Source organism: Camellia sinensis, chromosome 3 (genome assembly GCF_055761805.1).
Source record: "Camellia sinensis isolate YWXY chromosome 3, ASM5576180v1, whole genome shotgun sequence".
Lineage (NCBI taxonomy): Eukaryota > Viridiplantae > Streptophyta > Magnoliopsida > Ericales > Theaceae > Camellia > Camellia sinensis.
In genome coordinates, this window is record NC_138963.1 from 154,057,924 (window position 1) to 154,067,407 (window position 9,484).

Sequence of the window (9,484 nt, forward strand, 5' to 3'; positions counted from 1 at the left end):
CTACCACTCAACACCCATCTACCACCACCATCCACCACCTGCCACCACCAGCCACCAGCCACCTACCACCCACCCGCCACCACCACCCACCACTCACCACCACCCACCACCACCACCACCACCACCCACCACTACCACCTACCACCCACTCACCCGCCACCCAGCACCCACCACCACCACCACCCACTCGCTACCACCTGCCACCTTCACCCACCCACAACCACCACCACCCGCCACCACCCACCACCACCCGCCATTCGCCACACACTTGCCACAACCACCCACCACCCGTCACCACCATTCACCACTCTTTACTACCACCACCACCACACACTCGCTACCACCCACCACCCGCCACCGTCACCCGCCCACCCACCATCACCACCTGCCACTTACCTGTCGCCACCACCCGCCACACACCTGTCATCACCACCTGCCACCCGCCACCGCCCACTCGCTACCACCCGCCACCGTCATCCACCCACCCATCACCACCACCACCACCGTCACCCACCCACCCACCACCACCGCCCGCCGCCGCCACCACCACCCACCATCCGCTACCCACCTGCCACCATCGCCCATTACCCGCCACCGCCACCACCACCACCACCACCCACTCGCCACCACCCACTACCACCCGCTACCCACCACCCACTGTCACCACTTTCCACCACCGTCTTCCGCCGTCACTTGCCACCACTTGCCATTTCTCACTATTTTTTATATTTTTAAAATTTTTAAACATTTTGTCAATTACCAAACGCGTTTGTAGTTTATGTTTTTCTAAAAATAAACAAAAATCAGTTTATAAATTTTTTGTAAATATAAACTGAAAACGTAAACGTTACCAAACATACCCTAACCATTTCATTTTCAGTTTTCAATTTATATTTACAAAAATTTAAAAAACTGTCATAAAAACTTATTTGATAATTTTTTTGGTTTATAAATGGTTGTCTCAATTTGTAAAATTGAGGAAAAAATGTAAATTCAAAAAATAAGTTTACGTTGGTTTTTAAATAGAAATTTAAAAATTTTGCAATTAATTTTTTTTTCAAATAATTTTTTTCCAATTAATTTTTTTTGGGTAAATTACACTAACACCTCCTGAGGTTTATGTTTATTACAGTTCCCCCCTCACCTTTTGGAAATTACATTTCCCCCCTAAGTTTAAAGTTTTATTACAGATTTTTCCCTTTAGCAATTTAATTTTTTTAAATACTAATTTTGCCCTCATTAGGTAAATTACATTGACACCACTAACATTTTAGAAATTACAATCCCCTCTCTAAGGTTTAAAGTAGCATTACCAATTGCCCCATTGGTTAGTATCAGTTGGAAAAAAAATTTATTGAAAAAAAAAGTAATTGAAAAAAAAAATTGTTAGTAAATTTTTTAAATTTCTGTTTAAAAACCAACATAAACTCATTTTTTGAATTGACGCTTTTTCTTCAAATTTACAACCTGAGACAACCATTTATAAATCAAAAAAAGTATTGAACAAGTTTTTATAACAATTTTTAAAATTTTTGTAAATATAAATTGAAAACTGAAAACGATAGTAAAAATGTCGTAAAATTAACAAATAATTAAATAAGTTACCAATATAAGAAATGACTTATCAAAAGATTCTTAGGCTATGTATTATTTGATTTTTAAAAAAAATTTTAAAATTAAAATTAATTTAGTTAAGAAATAAAAAATAAAAAATAATTACTTTTATATAATTTTTATCTTTCAAATAGTTAAAAATATTTTTTATAAATTTAATTGAAATAGTCGTACGTATATAATCCAAAAAAGAAAAGGCGCCAAAATAAAATGTCTTAGCGCCCATCACCAAAAATATTTATAAAAAAAAAAAGGAAAAAGGTTCTGCTGCTATTCAGCAAATAAGGGAGGGAGAAGATAAAGGGTTAGTGACTATTGATGTCCGGTCAGACTATTGAACCAAGCAAACCAGAGCCGCCACTCTACTATTATACCAGTAAACACAACTCTACAAGGAGTAACTGTCTCAGATTCTCTCTCTCTCTCTCTAGAATTTCTCGGGGTTTCCATTCGCTGAAGAAAAACAGGTACAGAATCAGCTCCATTACTCTTTTACATATATACAAATCGAACCCAGCTTTTGATTCTCTGATGTATGTATAGACTATAGTATCGTGTGCTTTGAGTTGGGACTGTTCTAGGGTTTCTTCTCAATCACAGACTTTGGCAAGGCGTCTGCACAATAGGGACATTGGAGGTCATTAAACATTTTTTTTAATTTTTTTTTTTTTCTATTTGCCTATTCGAATTTAGGTGTTTGAATTTCTTGGTTAAGTTTTTGGTTTTCATTGGAGCATTATCTTTAATTGGGTTGGGTTTCTAAGTTCGAAAAGCTTTGATTAATGATGAATCTTGAAACCCATCAATATTAAATACTAACATGTTGTTGATACAAAAGAACAAAGAAAAAAGGTGTTGGCTGCACTTTTTGATGTGGTAAGCTTGCTGAAAACAATAATTCAATAGGTTCAAGAATTCATGTACTATTGCTTTTTGGATCAGTTCATTATGAGTTGTCGGTAAAATTTTAGAATGTAGTTTTTGTTTCTTTATGTTCTTTGTGTCTGCTAGGTACTCGATCAAATGCCACAAAGTGGCTGCGTTTTCTTTGATGTTGCTGACATATGTATTATATTAGAAAATTCAAATGCCTTGTGGTTTTGTTGGGTTGCTTATATGATGAGAGGAAATTGAACACACTACTACAAAAATAGTTAAGTGTGCATCATGGATTTCTTGAAGACCGCTTGTGAAAATCTTGGTTAATCATAATCTGCTGTTTGTTTGAAAGGGCCCTTCGCCATAGAAAAAGGGCTGCTTTGGGATCCTTGAAGAGAATCCTGATCATGCAATTTAGATGGGGGTCCAATGTCGGGAAAGGTTCAATTAACAAGTTTTTGATGTAGCAAACTTTAACGAGGTTTTCTTTTTTTCCTTCTTTTTATTGTGAAATCAATTGATTTTCACTCACGGATATTTATTAAGGATTCCATGATTAAGGAATTGAAGAGTTTGAATTGATCCATACTTGTCTAGATACACAGCATCAACAATCATTTGAAGAATTTTGTTTCTTTATATTCAAGGATGAATATACGATATTTAAGTTGTCAATGTGCTAGACATACATGATGGTGGAGGCTCTCTATTGCTTCATGGATGCAGATCGATAATAATCAAACATGGTATGCTGCTTCCTTTTCCTCACAAAATTCAAAGGGTTTTATTTAGTCCTGTGAAGGTGTCTTATGCTGTCACATGTGCATGGGATCTTCAAGGCTGCTACATCATTGTGCTTTGTTGATTTAACCAGTATCTAGTATCACTCTGTGTTAAATACCGAGAACTTGCATGTGTGGTCCCTTGTACATCGGCAAAAAACAAATTCAAGACATTCCATTTCATTTTAATTCTTGATTTTACAAGAGACGTAGTTTGCATTCGACCCTTTATCATTTTTTTTTCCATGTAATTTGATTCAAAAAAACTTGATTTCAGGTTGAAGATTTTTAGGTGGGAAGGTGTTGGTGAAGATGGTTTCACTGGAAATTATTTCAACATAAAAAACATCCATATTCACCAATTTTGTTGACAGAGCAATCAAATTTTCTTTTTATAAATAATTTTTCTAGACAGAAACAAACTTGTTCCAGAAAAAACCAAACCCTCCAAAACCTTTGCATGAAATGCTAATCTTTATTTGTTTTCAAACATGAAATGCTCATCTAAAAAGATTTTTAAAGATAAAATGTCATCTATAAGCAAGTTTTTATCTTAGGCATTAATTAGTTTTTACTTTTAATTAGTACATGGGTGAAATTATAATTCTATTAGATGGAGTAAACAGCACTAGTCATTATTGTTTTTTTTTATTATTTAATTTTTTTATTTTCAGCAGCAAAGAGTAAACACAAATATTGCAGATGGCTGTGATACTCTGTTTTTGGGTGTGGCTGCCGATAGCTGTTGGTTGTTTTTATTTGTGGTGTTTGGCTTGGGGTTTGATCTTGTTGTAATATGCACCTTTATATTTTCTTTCTTAATCTATTTGATCTTTTGATTCATGAATGGTGCAGATTTCTATTATACTTTTTTTGTCATAAATTCCTCAAAACTCTCATCAAAATACACCCTTGACATAACTAGAGTATCTTGTGAAATTCATATTTTATTTGTTCCTCAATATTTACTCTCTAGACACATCCCATTTTATTGGTACTTCACTTCAGCCCTTCCCCGCTCGTTGCTTGGTTCATATCCTCTCTTTTTGGTGAGTCTAGAAACTGATATAAAAAGCTAGTTCTTGCCTTGCTAGGCATCTCATTCTTGTGTATATGCTAGTTGTTCAGTCACAGTGTGATGAGATATGCTTGCTGCTTAGATTGGATGTCTACATTTTTCAAATTCTTCTCTATTCACTACTAGAAAAAGTAGATATAACCACATTTTTTTTGTGGCATTTTTTTTTGTTGTAAATGTCGCTAAATTTGTTAACCAATCTTTTAAATTCCTTATGGCGGTGGGATAACCCTCCTCCAGCCCAGCCAGAGACCCACCCTACCTCCTAAGAGAGGTGATGTGCTCATGCAAATCCTTGTTGGCTACTAGTTTGATTTCATTCATACCACTTCTCTACTACTAATATTTTTTCCAAGTATTTTAATATCTATGTTTTGGGTATTGTTGTGTTGTTTTTCTCCTTTCTCCAACTTGAATTGTAGTGGTGAAAGATCCTCTGTTCTCAAATGTTTGTTATTTGTCCTTAAAAACACTCATAATTAGTGGATTACAAGTGAATCTCAGGTGTATAAGAATTTAAAATATATGCATTGATAGGGAAGTTGTGCCAAAAAGGAGTGAAGTTTGCAAGTTCACTGAATTTTATATGTTGCATAAATCTGGCTATCAGTCTCTTGCCTTGATATGAAAAGCTTAATTGTAGTATTTGAGTGCTACGCTTGGTCTTTAATTTTAATGGCAAATTACCCTTGTAGTTATTGTAATTTCACTCTTATGTTGATAATTTGGTCATTTAGTTCTATTTTACTTGACCAAAAAAAAGAAGAAGAAGAATTTCTTACCATGTTACAATTTAATGCAATTGATTATGCCTATTGTAGAAATTGGGTTTAGATGAAATTTGGTGATTATGGTGTTAGACATCCAATTTGAAACAAATTTTATAACCACTCTTACCACTACCATAGTTGGTGGGACTTATCTGTGAGGTGAGTATCCAATGCTTTGCAAATGTTATTTCATTGTATAAACAGTGCATTACCATTGTGAAGGTCATTGAGAATGAGTGGTTTAAGAAGGGATATAAGCCTCCTATTTTTGCAAACGAGGATGTTAGTCTCGACGATGTGGATGCTATTTTCAATGAATCAAGGGTAACTATATCTTGTTTACAATTTCAGTCAAAAAACATTTGATCATCTACCCTTTCGGTTAGTATTGAGGAATAGGGCATTGGGGGTGTTAATTGTGATTTTTGTTTTGATGTGCAGGACACTCAAAACCTTGTCGTGGAAAGACGGGAAGAACAACCTGTGAATCCTGTCTCCATGAACACTTTTGAATACTTATATCTAAATCTTAGGGTCTCAACCTCAGTTCTCTGTTTGAAAAGCAAATGGTATGTCGAAGGCATATAGTTTTTTGATTGTTATGTTTTGGTAGCTGAGCTATCAGATGTAGAGATCTTTAGAATCTGAGCATTCCATGCATTTTTGTCAGTTAAGTTAGAGTTCCTATCTCATGTCATGAATGAACCAGCTGATATTTAGTTTTTTAACTTGTTCGATGATGTATGTCTCCAATAGTTAATAGTTGAATGACTAATAGCTGTCTCTATTATATTGGACAGGCCTTGAGCTGAAGCTTCAAGCAAAGAAAACTGGGCGCAAGGGTCATTTATTTGTTGCAACAGAGGTATGATCTTTCAGGGGTCACCTGTTGAGTGAAAAATCACTAGACTATCATGTGAAGCAGTGTTTAAAACTGGGTCTGAAAATAATGTCCTACAGATTTATGAGGTGTCTCCCTCACTTTGCATGGTTGAGCTTCGCAAGGTTGGAGGGGATACCTTAGAATTTCATAAGGTATGGTTCTGAAATCTCATTGCGATGGTTACACACGTATACTTGGTTTTAATGCTTATTGGTTTTATGCACCCTACTATTCATGCTAATGGTACCTAATGAAGCTTTGCATAAAATTTCTTGGATTTTACAATTAGCAAAAGCAAGTGATTTTCTATTGGACAGTGGCATAACCTTGTCATCCACCTGTTTTGATTCCAGAAATTTTAACTTTAGGCTCTGTGGCTTGTCCTTATCGGAAGTTCGACCAAATTTCTACCTTTTTGTGCACAGTTGTCCCATGTTATGGAATCCCCTTCGTGCACATTTGTTGCTTTTGTATCCTGTTGACTATAATTTTTAAGCTCAACATTGCACATTCTTTATTACAGTTCTACAAGAACCTTGTAACTGGTTTGAAAGATATTGTCTGGAAATCAGGAGATGAAACAAAAGAGGAAGCAAATGATGGTCAATATACAGTAGTAATAGCAATTACCATGTGTCAGTGAGTCTTATATAATAATTGTAGGGCATGATAGATCTCTATTGTGATGCTTTAAGTTGTGTTTGTTATGCTTTTCTGGTTTATAAAGAGGATAATTGTTTCCTCTTCAATTTGATGACTTGATAAGGTATTTATGTCCTGTTGGTTCATTGTCTGGCCTTCTGTTTTTGTTGTGCATATAACTGATCTGGTATGTTGAATTTACATTGAAGTTTTGACCCAATCCAACTGGTATCATGTTTTATAACAAAATCATTGACAATCTTTTGCTCAAAGGTGTACTGTCACATGCCAAGGCTGCCAAGCTCTACTATGAGCATTTTCAGGTAATTAAAGTGAAAGCACTCTTAATTATAGTTGCACATTGTATTTGATAATTTGATTAATGAAATCAATGTTGGTGCAGCCAAAACACGGTGGATTCATAGGGCCTTGGCTTGTGCATATTTCAAATCAATCGTGGCGTGTGCATTCATTTACGAGCCATTGATAGACAATGAATTTGATAAAGAAGCTGCAAGTAGGGCCTTGGCTTTCGATTTGGCCTGGTAAGATTTTAGTGGTCCTTTTTTTCTTCCCCATATGACAAGCTATCTGAGAGACTGGAATATTTGTGTCAGGTTGCAACATCATTGAACTCCAATGAATGTTTCCTTCTGCAATCTGGATCTTCATTATTTACTTGGCATGGAAATCAAAGTACCTTTGAGCAGCAGCAGTTGGCTGCAAAGGTTGCAGAATTTTTGAAGGTATGCTCTTGCCATAACATTTACTTCATGTCAGATGGTTTTTTACTCTGGTTAAGTTTGGACCTCTAAGAAGTATGGGTTGGCCACTTGGGATGAGTTTTTCAATGTTGTAGAAGCATGATTTGACACATCTTCAATGATTGAAAATTTTGAAATAAACAGGTCATGAAATTGAGTATCATGAGAATCTAAACATATATCAATTACATCATAATTAAATTTTATATTCAAGTTTTGTCAAAAATCTTGTTTATTAGGGAAATTTTGACTGAGAAATATTTTTTATCCCTTTCTCTCTCTCTCTCTCTAGGTGTGTCTTGTGATATTTTGTAAGGGCAAATGTAGTAGTACAGATTTTTTTTTCTTCTTAGTATTGGAATGTAAATTTCAACTGAATTTAGAATAAGATTCCAGGTTCAATTTGATGATGAGACTTTTCTTCCAAAAAAAAATAAAAATAAAAAATTAGATGACAAGACTTTAACATTCGTAGTCTTTAAGTCTATACAAGTAAGTGACACGTGGAGATTACAAAGTTCAAATGGCGACATGTTCAAGCAGGAAATGGCACATGCAGAGCCTAACGGCGAAAAAGTTGTAGGATAACAACTCAAAAAAAGTTTAATATGATCAGTTGACATACAGGATAAGATACAATAACATTTCATTTAAAGGATGTTACTCAAGATCTTCAAGCCTAGACAAGTCAAGCAACACGTGGAGTCTACCAAATTCAGCCTATGGTGCGTTCAATCAAAGGACAACATGTATAGAACTTATGGCAGGAAAGCTTCACAGGATAAAATCTAGAATATCAATATGGTCAACCAGCTTTGAAATACAAAATGTGATAACATTATGTTTAAATTTAAACAACATTATCATAAAATTCAAAATTCAAATTGATGATGAGTCCCTTTTCAAGTGAATGACCCTCTATAAATATGATGATCATTACAACAAAGGATTGGGAGATGAGAATTGAGAGAATACGAAAGCTGAAAGATTAAGTGCTACAGAGAAATTTAGAATTTATAGAATCGTGAAGAGCAACAACACACATGATTTGATACTCATCGCCTGTTCATTTTTCATAGATGAGTTTTTGATATATGAATACTCATGATCAAATTACTGTTTTTTTACTTCATTGACTGCCTGAATATCAATGAAGTGCTGATCGGCTAGCATGATTTATTATATGTTTTAGTTGAGTTAGAGGATAGTTTCATGACAACTAAAGTGACTTAATCTGCTTATTCCTACACCACCTCCACCATCACGACCACCACCAGAAAGAAGTCTTGCAAGGTTAATATTCGAAATTGGATGATACAAGAGTAAATTTTTTTCCTCCTTTTTTCATTTATATTGTCTTTCTGATATAACTTTAGTAAGAAGACTTCAATTGATCTGCATTTCTTTTATATATAACTTGCCTGTTTCACTGATATTTTTTTCCCCTTTACCCCACTTGCCATTGCAGGCATAGTTCTTTGCCTTGTATTTAATGTTATTGCTGTGATAGTTTGTTGGATTAGAGGTGGAGGTAAGGTTTCTAATATTTTCTTTTCTTCCGTACTTTTTAGTTTATTTATATGCATCAGCGGTTTCTGGATTAATTTGTGTTTTCATTTTTCAGGTCAGAAATTTTTTGGAGAGATGCAAAATATGGTCCAAGAATTAAATAACTTAGTTTTTTAAGTTTTTTTCATTTTTTAATATATGTAAGCACAGTTAATTTTTTTTTATTTAATTCCTTTGTATATACTTTTGAATATTTAATTTCTATTTATGAAATATATGACGTTATTCTATTTAATATGTGGTTATGATTCAAAATATAGTATATAGTGTGTATTATATTCTTCAAATGTGCATACAAAAATAATATTGATTATTTTTCAAATATGTCGAACCTTTTTTTTATTACAAATTTTATTAGTTATTAATCACACTTAAAAGATGTGATCTAAATGTTATTAATCACACTTAAAAAGTGTGATTAAAAATGACCATTTTTTATCACACTTCCAAAGATCACACTTAAAAGGTGTGATCTAAATGTTATTAATCACACTTAAAAGGTG

General features: G+C 34.5%; 1 long non-coding RNA gene across 3 annotated transcripts; it reads left to right on the forward strand.

The window, feature by feature from the left end:
- The first annotated feature begins 1,877 nt into the window (after positions 1-1,877).
- On the forward strand, positions 1,878-9,211 carry LOC145822843 (uncharacterized). 3 transcript variants are annotated; one of them, XR_014364664.1, is made up of 10 exons: positions 1,878-2,081; positions 5,328-5,447; positions 5,565-5,692; positions 5,924-5,988; positions 6,084-6,158; positions 6,922-6,971; positions 7,052-7,193; positions 7,266-7,394; positions 8,881-8,943; positions 9,037-9,211. It is a non-coding gene; the product is annotated as an uncharacterized LOC145822843 (long non-coding RNA). The 3 variants fall into 3 exon arrangements; XR_014364665.1 differs by lacking the exon at positions 5,328-5,447 and having other exon boundaries at positions 1,879-2,081; XR_014364663.1 differs by lacking the exon at positions 1,878-2,081 and having other exon boundaries at positions 5,129-5,447.
- Positions 9,212-9,484: the final 273 nt, after the last annotated feature.